Source organism: Chaetodon trifascialis, chromosome 16 (assembly GCF_039877785.1).
Source record: "Chaetodon trifascialis isolate fChaTrf1 chromosome 16, fChaTrf1.hap1, whole genome shotgun sequence".
Lineage (NCBI taxonomy): Eukaryota > Metazoa > Chordata > Actinopteri > Chaetodontiformes > Chaetodontidae > Chaetodon > Chaetodon trifascialis.
This window is the reverse complement of record NC_092071.1, coordinates 14,657,373-14,669,984: the sequence shown is the minus strand read 5'-3', so window position 1 is coordinate 14,669,984 and position 12,612 is coordinate 14,657,373. Positions and strand designations below refer to the sequence as shown.

Sequence of the window (12,612 nt, the reverse complement as noted above, 5' to 3'; positions counted from 1 at the left end):
CCGAGACGTTTCTCTGACTCCCTCGAAGCCGCGTTTTGCAATTTGTGTTTGATGCATCAGACACAGCGTAAGAAGGACTATCTTTGTCACAAAGTGCACAGGGACACGCGCATAGGAAACACACACACAAGCAGCCCTATTCTAAGTAGCAACAGACATCAAGTAGGGAGATTACGGAGGGAGCTGTGTCAATGTGTCAGTGTGTGAGTGTTTCCTCTGTTACTCTCTCCCTGTCTCTCTCCATCCATCTCTCTCACTTACTCCCCCTCCCCTTTCTGAGACAAAATGGCCAGATGGCTTCCAATCCTACATGCTAATCCACAACACACAGACTGTAGCCCTGACACACCTACCACAAGACTACTGCTCCGCTTCACACAGCCATGCCCTTAAACACACACAAACGCCACATGAGGCCACTGCACATTTCTAAACTGTCAACGAGAGTCCTAAACGATAACTGCGCTGGACAATAGCAGCATAACTCATCCGGACTAAGTCCTCAACAGATGGAGGCCGACTTGCGTGCGCTGTGTGTCCCACTATCATATTTCAGGCAGCCCAGTTAGCAGGCCACAAGCCAAGACGAGGTCCAGTGTCCACTGCTTTTGTTAGCCGAGGTGAGGTAAGAGAAGCTGTGTGTGTTGGGTTACACTGGCCAGTGGAAAACATGGGGAAGCCCAGAAGTGCACACTAAGCCATGGAGACATGCAGGCAGACACGCTGAAAAAAGACAAGCTTCAGGTCGCTTCAGTGTGCAAATAGAGTTCTGTTTTAATATGTGACTGTGTTAAATAAAGGTGTAAGGCAGTTTGTGTTGATGTGTGGGGACTGATTAGATAGTACCATTTCATTTTGGTGTCACAGGTCTGGGCAGATGGTCATACAAGAAAAAAAAAAGTAAAACAAAGGAGAATGAAACTTCTACTTTCAAGATAAGAAGGTCCTGGTAGGCTCCTCCACAATGCTTTTTCTAGCATCACACAAAATACCTGCCTGTCAACTGAAACTAGAATAAAATATTTTATTATTCAAACAAAACTGTCATTTCTTTGGTGAAGCAGGGAAACGCATATCCTCATTTATTACAGCGCACATAAGGATTGTTGAAGAGTAACCATCTAAATGTGGATTTTGCTGTGATGATTTAGTAAATGATGTTTCCTTCCCTTCAATCCTGCGAGGCAATTCTGTCTAATGCACAGTGCTCACCAGAAACCATCTGATTCATAAAAATAAAAGTAATGGCACTTTTGGTTGTGTTAGCTGATCACACGGGGCAGTTGTGAAAACACTTGCATATATAAAAGCCAAGCCACAATAAGCTTGGATTTTGCCTGCATGCTTCATGTTTAAACTATAAACAGTAAATACTTATAGGGTGCAGCTTTACTATTGCTATTTTCAGGACTATAGAACGCACATGTACGGTATATCAGACCTGAAACATTGCCACCTTTTCACTGGCGGTGGCCTCTGTCTGTGCTCTTTCTTTGCAAACATCAAATTTTCATGAGGAGCATGAAAACCACACACACTGGTGGAAAGCAGCTCTACCCAGACCTGCACAGACATGCAAAATACACACATATTAACGGTCCATTTTTCCTGTAACAGGTCTGTGTAGATAGAGGTGTGATGAATATATAATGCCAGTGGCAGGTGGAGCACAGCATCTTAAGACCCAGCAACAGTTTGACAGATCCGTTGAACACCAGGATGTATACATACCAAACACTTGTGCTCAGAGGGTGAATCATGGCATCTCTGTCTCCCTGCCTTCTGACTGTGACTGCATTAGATTACTACTGTAGGCCTGGTGTCTTTTCTGCCAAACTCAGTGCTGTGTAATGTGCTGTACTGGCACATTTCCCACTGAATATCAGGGAGAAACTATAGATTAGATTATCAAACAGAAAAAGGGCAAAGGAGTGGCCATGGCAGTTTATGTTTTATCACCTTAATATTTCAAAAAGACAGGGGGAGACACAAACCCTTGGATGGACGCAGTGAAAGAAGAATGGAGTGCAGTCATGGTGTTGGATGTCCGGACAGTTAGATTAGTGGTGAATGGAAGGGCATGAATCACATCTATATCAATATAACAGGCCAGTGTTCAAAGGGAGTAGCACCTCCAGAATCCCATCCCCCAATTCCCCTCTACTATCATCTCACCCTCCCTCGATCACTGACATGACTCCCTCACATCCCTCTTTCACACGACAGCCAGACAACAGGTTTCCCATCAGGCCCGGCTCCTCGCAAACCGGAGGATGACTGCGCTTCCTGGGAGGGGACTCTCTCCCTCCCTCCACGTTAGCTCTGACACCACAGTCTAAATGAGCAGAGGTGATGGGGAGACACACGTTCGGCTCGTACCGCACTAGTCAATCCTTCCATCCTCCTCCACCACCGATGGCTGTGGGAGAATCCGAGACGGAATAGCTCAGCCGGCCCCCGCCCCCACTCCGATCCCCAGTGAAGTCAGGTGACCAGATGTTGTATATCTCCCTGTCACTACAGCCGCCATGAAACTGCTACACACATCCATGTTAAGACACAGAGGCACGTCTCTGCTCTGCGTGTGTGTGATCATTGAAAGATGGGAATGGAAATAAAAGCCATTTCTTCATGAAAGCCTCCCTAGAAGGGCCATAGGTGAGGCAGTGCAGAGATAACAAAAGAGCATCCATCAGCATATTAACCATCCATCACCCCCCCATCCACAGCACATACAGCTCTGATCCATCCGTCAGCCTCGGGTGTACAGACCCAAAATAGCATTGCTTCTTTTTTGTTCCAGTGTTGCCACTGCAGCTGCTGCATTTCTCTTGGACTGACACACACACACACACACACACACACACACACACACACACACACACACACACACACACACACACACACACACACAAGGCCTGTACAAACGCCACCATTGATTCTAACACCTCCTCATCAATAAAGATGCTATTTGCGAGGCACAAGGGAGTGCATACAGAGATGATGTGATGCAGAGGGGGGTATATGATCACACAAACATGTTCAGCCCATCTGATGCAGGCATCCATTTCCATCTCACCCTCACGGACAGGCTGCTGATGAAACAGCTGCCTCCTTAGCAGGGCAGAATGCAGAGTGGAAGAAGAAGGGAAAAAAAAGGCTACAAAGCACCCCTACATACACAGCCTCCCCCTCCTCCTCCTCTCCTCTCCTCCCTCCTCTGCCTCCCCCCTCCACATCCCATATTGCATACACAGAGAGGGAATTACCTGAAATATGTCTTCACATTCTCTTGCTCAGTGTTTCGCCTTTGAGCCCGCAGCTCTGGTGGATTCATCGTCAGCCGTACAGTCCTAATGACAGTTTAAAGGCAGGATTGCCATTCTCTTGTCAGACCAGTTCCTGACCCTAAAAGCAAGCTTGTTCGGCAGGCTGGATGCTTCACTGGCTGCTCGCTGTTCCCTAGCCCATGATGTCATCCACCCCGCTTTGCTCATTGGCTGAGAGGCTGAATATTAATGCAGGCAGCACGTCTGGGGGAGGAGGCAGCCAACGGGCAGACACAGTTGGTTTTCTGTTTGACAGACCAAACCTGCTGAGTGCGAGGGCTGGGAGGGAGGGATGACATCCAGCCCAAACCTGTTAGGAGGAGTACTATGATGCCTAGTTCTTGAGGAAGACGTGTAAAACTTGACACAACATATTTAAGAACAGGCTTTGCAAAGGTTTTTTATGTGCAAATTTTGAACTGACTGCACCTGCATTTGATGCACAGGCTCCTCTAAAAGTTATTGTTTCACAATGTGGAGTAAATAGTAAAAATCCAACCATCCATCCATTTTCTATGCCACTTATCCCTTTCGGGGTCACGGGGGGGCCGGAGCCTATCTCGGCTGTCAACGGGCGAGAGGCGGGGTACACCCTGGACCGGTCGCCAGCCGATCGCAGGGCACATACACACAACCATTCACACTCACACTCACACCTAGGGGCAATTTAGAGTCACCAATCAACCTAATGAGCATGTTTTTGGTCTGTGGGAGGAAGCCGGAGTGCCCAGAGAGAACCCACGCATGCACGGGAAGAACATGCCAACTTCACACAGAAAGGCCCGACCCGGGAATCGAACCTGCCACCTTCTTGCTGTGAGGCACGCGCACTACCTGCTGCCCCACCTTGCAGCCCTAAATAGTAAAAATATGACTGAAAATGAAAATAATTTGCTCCAAAAGTGCTGTGAGAGAGAAGCAGAACACAACTAATCAAATGCCAAAATATGAATATTTCTCAAATTTATCACAAACACCACCTGAATGTTGATATTATCTGTGGTAAGTGGACTATTACAAGTTCATTTTGTGTAGGAAGGGGGGTTAATTGATTCAAAATTGTCTCAGTCCTCAAAATAAACAGAATTAATTATCTGTTAATTTAATCTGTTAATCTATATGTGTAAAGTTTTCTTTTTTACAAATAGATGCTGCTGGAATATATAAGAAACTCGCTCCACTGCCTGTCATCTATGTCTTAGGATGTTAATTTCACAAAAACAAACAGAGATGTGAACTCTGTTCACTCTGTACTGTTGCTCATTACTAAGTTATTGATATCATAAATTCCCTGTTGCTATAAGGTAATCTATGACATATCGGATCACTTCAGGCAAACCCAAATACTGCTGATGTGATGTTTATTCACTGTAATGCTAGTTTCACTCCTATTATAAGTTTTGTCTGCTTGACAAGTAATTTAAATTAAATGTCTGATAAAAATACAGTATTTCATTTTTTTTTTTCTATGAAATATTTTATCATGGCTGAGTTTCCACATTTGGAAAAAATGTAAAACAAAATCTTTTTCCTGAATGTTAAGACTTATCTTCCGAACACCTACATTTTCCTTTTTTCAAAGCCTATCGGTGCCTCCAGGTTCATAAGCAGGCGGAGACGACAACCAAAGAACTCGCTGCGTTTGCCCTAATTTGCCTATGATGTCATCTTTTTCCTCTATCTCACCTGTGATTGGCTGACTGGTACAGCATCTGCTCAGTCTCATGGCTAGTGCTTCTAGCCCAAGGTGGAGGCCTATCTGAGGCTCTGTGAATCATGGCTGGTTGTCCTGACAACCCCTGTAATGTCGATTCCTCGTCGGAGAGTAATATGGCTGTTCTGTGACAGTGTTCGCTCAGATGGAGAGTCTGATGATTTCAAGAAGACGGGGTTCATTATAATCCTTCACTCACACTAGAAGGTGGCCTTTGCAATGTTTTTAATAAACTGCAATCATATTTTCTGAGAAACCCAAGAATAAAATGTTTGGGGTTAATTTTGATTACAGAATACAATAATTGTTTATAAATGTCTGAAATTTGTAGTTGAACAATCATATCGGGCTTTTGAAGTCTTGGGGATTTAAAACATCTGAAGAAAATCAGGAATAATCCAATGCATGTCTTTTTTGACAGTACATATTTTTTCTCCAGCTTTGCAGGCACGCAAGTGTTGCAATAACAAGACCCGATTGAACCCTGCCGACACCGACAGGAAAGAGAAATGCAAACGTAAATTGAGTTCAGCAGTGCCATGCAAACATCTGAAAGAAGAGAAGAGGCTTTGCGGCGAGGCACAGTTGATACAGAAACTGTCAAAATGACACAACTCTTAGCCTCTGAGATGTTGTACTTTCAGGACATTGACCGCATATTGTAGTCAGATCTAATCCTACTATGAGTTTCAGACAACAGCAACAACCAGTTCATTAATTTTCCATGCTTATGACCTCCGCACATGTGACTATAATTGACTGTAATTATGAATAGTCAGCGTCTGGGGCTGCCCCAGCAGTCCTTTGGCTGATGGAGAGGAAATACCCTGGACAGGTCAGCTGTGCATCACAGGTCCAACAAATGAACAGGCAAACACTCTCAAACACATGACCACTTCAGGGTCACTGTTAACCTAAACCACATGACCCTGGATTCAAGAGAAACCACAACTAGAATCAATTTCAAAAAGTTTCGTTTCTTGTACCAAAGCAACCACAATTTGGCCAACTGTGTTTATGACGTCCACAACATGGTGAATGTCATGGCATAATGACTTTTCTTGTACCAGTATAAAGGGTTGTTAGTTCCGTAACTGTAAGCCCTCTGCTGCTGTGCACGGGGTCAGGCCTGACATTCATGGTGGCCCTCATGGGGCCAGAATCTGGATGCTTCAGTCCTTCTTTAACCTTTTTTTTCCCCTTCATTTTGTAGATTCAAGTAGATTTAACAATGAAATGAAGTAGGGATTGAATGTTTCACCTGGATTAACGTGCTTAGTCCGCTCCGTGAGATGAGCACTCTAAAAGAAACAAACTGGGATGGCGACAATGATTCGAAAGGTCACAGACACAAGCCTGTGTGTGTCCTTTATCAACCACGTGTGTTGTTGTCGTGTCCTTTCGGAGTACTGAACACATACCTGCTCCCTCATTGTAAGTCACAGAATGCTTTAATTAACGACCAGCACAACAAACAGTCACATGAAAGAACAAAATCTCTCATCTACACACAGCATCCCCCTCTGCTTTTATATGGTCTCACATCTCAAACACTCTCAGCTCCGGCAGATATTGACTGACACAATATTTTCTCCATTCTCCTGAATATGTGATATTTACTCATGAACTTAGCAGAGTAATCGGCTACGCGAGGCAGATCCTTGCCTAAAGCTTGGCAGCGAACGCTCAGATCAGCAGCTGACAGAACAACCTGCAGCTGCAGTGAGGAGGAGCACGATTTACTAGTATCCATAGGCTGCTGTCAGTGATCAGGTTTATATAATGAATCCTATAAATATCCTCGCAGGCAGAGAACATCTCTTTTGTGACATTTTGTAATAAGCTCTGTCTGTGAGCAGTGTGGGGAAATGCTTTCTAAATATAATCTATATCACCTACAGACACTAATAATACTAAAAATAATGACTAATCTAATCTAATCAGTAGCATAATCAGGTAGGTTCCTAAAAAAGTGTTCTCATCTTGTAATGTGGCATCTAGATCTTTGCAGCAAATTACAAACAAGTGTATATTGCATCTTGTGTCATAATACTAATCTAGTCTATTACAAGAGGCCTGTTAGCCACGCTACAGGTGTGGTTTTATGGATGTTGGTCTGTTAGTCCAGATTGAAAAATCACAGCTCTTGAATGGACTGCCATGAAAGTTTTAATGTTCACTGTGCCCATGTGATGAATCCTGTTGACTTTGGTGATGCCCTGACTTTTCCTTTTAGTGTCACTGTGAGGTTGAGACTTATGTTTTTATGTGAAATGTCTCAACAGCTATTTGATAGATTGCCATGAAATTTGGCACAAACATTCAGGGTGCCAAGAAGATGAATCCTAATGACTTTGGTGATGCTGGTGGCGCTGGAGCCACCAATGCTTTCATTTATCCAGCGAAATATTTCCACATGTTCTGTTTGGATAGGCACAAAATGTAGTACAGATATTCATGGTTCCTGGGTGATTGATAGCTTTTAGTGAAATGTCGCGCCATCTTATTGGTGGAAAAGATACTCCTGTTTCCATTTTCCCATCAACCTCAGCTCAGGTGTTTAGAAGGAATCAGCACGTTAGCATTCAAACATGATTAATTAGACCGTGAACATGGTAAACATTATACATGCTAACATCAGCATGTTAGCATTGTCATTGTGAGAATGTTACGTAGCATGCTTATGTTAGCATTTAGCACAAAGCACCACTTAGTACAACGCCAAAAAGCTGCCTGGCTGTAGACTCTTAGTCTTGTTTGTATGTATTTTGTATTTCTTATGTTTATTAGTATAATGGATTCAACGTGAGCCTCTTTTGGGTTCTTTGAAAAATGTTGCCTTCAGGGCTAAAGGAAATATAGTGCATTGCTGCAGTGTGTGCTCAACATTTTTCTCATTTTAGTGAGGCTTTGCAATCCTGGTCAATTTTTCATCAGCTGGAGATCCCTTTGGTTTACCAACCAGCAAGGCCAGCTATAAAGTCCATCAACAGACACATCACACACTTTTTTGTATGACTGTTTGCAATATGAATGTTTGCAATATGACTGCGAAATTTCATCACTGCTCATGTGCATTAGCATTTCCTAAACCTCCTTCCTCATCCATCCAGGAAGAATGTTTCATTCTGCAAAATGGAAGGAAGAAATTGGAGATGATAGGTTCTTTGGTCTAGAATCAAATAATCACAGCGCTGGTCAATCACTACTGAATAAACCCTATCAAATTAAGGTTTAGATGATCACATTATGGTAGAGTTCACTGTGCCTCGGGAGCGGAGGTTCAGGGAGACATGCAAGCCTCGCAGGAAATGATGATATATGAGAAGAGATGAAGTGTGTACGTGAATCCCACTGATCTGAACTTCACTTTCTGCTACTGAAATCAATACAATCTCTCACCTCTCACCTGTGCCTGAAAATATGTCTTGTAGTAACAACTGTGTAATTTTCTTTTAGTTGATGCTGACATCAGGTAGGAGAGTGCACTGTCATGATTCGTTTGTTTTCTGCTGGTTTCATACGTCAAAGTCTCAAGTATAGTACTCCTGTCTCTTTGGCTGAATCCAAGAATGAAAGAAACAGCTACTGTGTGGTGGAGTGGAGTTATACTGTTTTGTAAAAGTTGATTTTGCAATAATGACAGCAGTAATATTCACAAAATCAAGCTTGATTGCATTGAAAAGCTGCTTTGATTGATACAATGATCTGACTATACGTTGCACAAATAATCCAGCAACAAAAATCATATATGCAGCATTTTGCAGTATTTGTCTAAGTGTCCTGATGTCAGCGGCTAAAAACAGAAGAGAGAGGGCTGGTATGGACAGTGTATTAAATGCTCTTCATTTTACCGCATCAGATTAACTTCTGTAAGCCCTCCACTGGTAACTTGGCATGTAAAAGATAATAGGTCACGCTCATCCATGCTACAGCCACATTCGCAAACAGGAAAACTACTTTTTGTGTTCGCTGGCACAGCAGAGATTACCCCCAAAGGAAAATAATTGAGGTTAGTAGGCCTCTATCCTGCTGATTGTGGTATTGATAGGTTACCCACAGTCCTACAAGAGCTCATTAAGTCCATTCCCCATTTTTCAGTGCAAAATGCTCAACAGTAATGTAAGCGCTGACAGCTGAGCGCAGTAATTACAGATTACAGCATGGTTTAATGTTGTGCACTTAACACCTTGGCTGTTTAGCCAAGATTTTAAATGTGGGCTATGTTAGATGTTTTCAGCGTGCTTACTCAAAGTGGATGCTGAGGCTAAGAGGGGGCATTTCCTGTAACTCGTGCTACAGTATGTTTTGGATCGTGAACGCTAGTTTGTGCCATCAAGCACGATTCCTTTATCCACACGCTGATAATCTGTGGTTATGTGGGGGTGGTGTGTGCGGTTTGCGTGTGGACGGGGGTCTTATTGACATTTTGCAGTATCATAGTCTGATGGCTTTGAGGCTGGTATGATGTGTTTAATGAGAAACGAGGATGGCTGTTTGCCTGTAAATCTATTACACGATGTCCTGTGATGCTAAACCAATTTGAGCTGATAAAACACGACGATATCAAAACAATTTTATTTGCACTCGGGGTAGAATCACATCCTGGAAGCAACTCATTCATTTCCCGGTGAAACACATCTATCCCCACGGCTGTCCAGGGAAATTCTTGAGTCAACACTGCAAAACTGTAGAGATGTGTATGAAACCTGAACACAGTGGATAGTGTAATGACAACTGCCGTACTACAACTACATTGCATAACTTCCTCTTTGCTTTTCTTGCTCTACACTGATGCACAGACTCATCCTGCTGTAGTATTTTGACCATTACAATGCAACTTTTCCCCCTCAACACACTGCAACCTCTGGGTTTTGACACAGCCTGCTAAATCCGTTCTTAGGAGAGATCAGGGGATTTTCATTATGACATTTGTGTGACAGTGAAATCTACAATATACAAATCCATCTTACACTTAAATGATCTTAAAATGAGGCAGCTCCGAACTGATGATCATGGTAAATGAAGCTGATGGGACTTGGTAACATGGGAAGAGGGGGAAGACAGCAGGTATTAGGCATGCGGATTAAATATTTATATCTTATTTCATCTAAAATGATGTGTAGCGATCAGCTGAGTGTAACAATCAGGGAGGTTAGCTAAGATTTGTGAAACTAATGAAACAAAAAAAATGACCTGGCTTGGTTATGGATAACAATCTAAAACCATAGAACCAAATAACTCCAGCCTGATATTATTTCAGTAACACAGGTACATCATTCAGTGTCGCAGAGTGAGCACACGCAGTTAAGTGATTTAAAACATTTTGCAAGGACATCAGCTCTGATGCGGCTAAGAAGAAGCTCAGGGACACACCTTTGAATGTAAAGCAGGTGTGGGGGTGGAAAATGAGTGGCCACGGGGGATTAGACAGAGGGGTTTGTGCGAGCGTGTATAAAGGTCAGTTATTATTCAGTGGTGACACAGTATTATAAAAAAGGATGTGTGGGGTCAGCGGCCAGTGGTCAGCGGTAACAGCAGCATTCAAATCCAGCAACCAATCTTAATAAAATCAGGTTTGCCTGGTTTTCCTTATTGTTAATATGCAACAGATGCACTCACTTCCCACCCTGTGCTCCCTCATTCACAAACCACAGTGCATCCACATTCACTTCACCTTTGCTGATGGGCTGAATACATAATAAATAATAATTCTTTAATGCTGCTCACTTGCTTGTCCTCAAACAAGCCTTGTGTCAATACTAATCAGTGCATGGCGGCCTCATACAGGAGCACCTATCAGCTCTCAGAGGGCAACACAACACAAAAAGTCCTATCCATGACAACCCTGGTCTGCACAAGCCCCTCCCACTGACAGCTGGCTTATTGTGTGCCGTGTCTCTGAAGCGGCCTTGTTTCCCTTTGCTTGGACAGTTCAATAACTAATCTGAATGCAGCCAGCAGCATGTAGCTTTGAAAATGAAGAGGCCAGGCGGGCCCGATGGAAAGTCGTAATCTGCTTGTCAGTGTTTGTGTCGGGCAACTGGGAGGCTACCTTGTCAGTTCACATGAGGATTCGTAGGTGGGTCAGAAACGGTGCACACTCCCCGGCAGCACGGCACCATAGAGTGAGAGTAGAATGGTATGTTCATATTTGCTTTGCAGTGAGTCTCTGTTTTCCTCGAGTGGCCACGTCCTCAAGGCTCTTCTTCATGCATGTTAAGAAGGAGGCATTTTTACCAAAAACCTGGTCCTGGTGGATTAACACCTTTTCTTTTCAGTTATTAAAATTCTAAACCGCACAGTTTTATTCAGCCAAAGGCTCTGCAGTTTAACTCCAGATATCTGCCCCGTTGATTTCATTAACAACTTTCCTTTTGATTTCTGCAGAATAATTTGCTCTGTAATCTAATTAGTCACATCAAAGGTTATCGTGGCACGTTTCCTCCCAAGACTGCAAATGGCATTTCGATCTGCCATTTTGTCATCCCCTCACATTAATGAAAGGACAACTCCGGCTTGGTCTCCATTCTTCAATTCATTCATCCATCAGACACATCTCACGCCACCCAATTCTGACTGTGTGCTCAGTGTGTGGAGGAAATACTGAAGCATCTACGACCCTGGAAACCATTTAGTGGGTATTAACAGAACTTCTCTCTCAAATAACAACCAATAGAAACCTTTTTATTGTTTACACACTTTCATGATCTTATAATTTTGTGATGTGCTATTAAATTCAAGTTTAGTAGAAAAAGTGACAGTACCTTTACTTTGGGCAGATTATGCTGTTTGGAGAGTTTGAATCATCAGTCTATTCATTTGTTTGTCCAGCACACATTATCATCAGATGTTGACAAAACTTGAATGAATTATGTATGAGGTTGAGAACCCAACACATCAGCTAAAAGATCACCTGAAATCACAATATCAACGTACTTTAGAGAGCATGTTGACCTGCTGGTTCATCCCTCAGCCAACCGTTACTTGACAGTGACGTCATCGCACAGCAAATCTGAACAGCACTCACAGAACAAACGGCGGACGGCCCTGATGTTACTGCACACGGGGCACGCGAGCAACCCCCCCCTTCCCTCTGTCACATGTAGGCTAATGAACAGCAGGCTCGTGCTGTTGATGGAGGAGCCTTTTGGGCCACAAGAACCATGTCTGCTCACCGCTTTCTGCTTGGACACACGCAAACAATGGGACACGTCTGGAGTGCTTGGGGCCCAAACCCTGAGGAAGGGCAGATGGTGCCCGGGATCGAGGACCGCACCCCCATTAACATGAGAAAAGAGAGGGACAGAGGCGGGGGAACAGGTACCCTCTCTCTATTTTCCCCTTCTATAGAGATTAGAGAGGGGGTGACTCATTTACCCAACAGAGTCTGTGGCACTGGAACCCAATTAGGAGCATGCTGTCAACTCAACAGCACAGAATATCAAGTGTGTGGACCCTGGTTGTGGAAAAAAAAAAAAAAAGTCCCATCTCTGGATGCATTAAAGATCCACAGTGTTTCTTATCCATATTTAAGAGTTCTAGTTCATTGCTTCTTTAGGAAATAAC

At 43.5% G+C, this 12,612-nt stretch overlaps 1 protein-coding gene across 2 annotated transcripts in view; it reads right to left on the bottom strand.

Annotated features, from left to right (window-relative positions):
- Window positions 1-3,491, bottom strand: part of LOC139344366 (serine/threonine-protein kinase PAK 3) — a 28,932-nt gene extending 25,441 nt beyond the window's left edge. The window contains exon 1 of one of the 2 annotated variants that reach the window (XM_070982464.1): window positions 3,270-3,491. The gene's annotated coding sequence lies outside the window, so the exon portion shown is untranslated. The remainder of the gene's footprint in view (window positions 1-3,269) is intronic. The other variant, XM_070982463.1, reaches the window with a different exon arrangement.
- Between the last annotated feature and the right edge of the window lie 9,121 nt (window positions 3,492-12,612).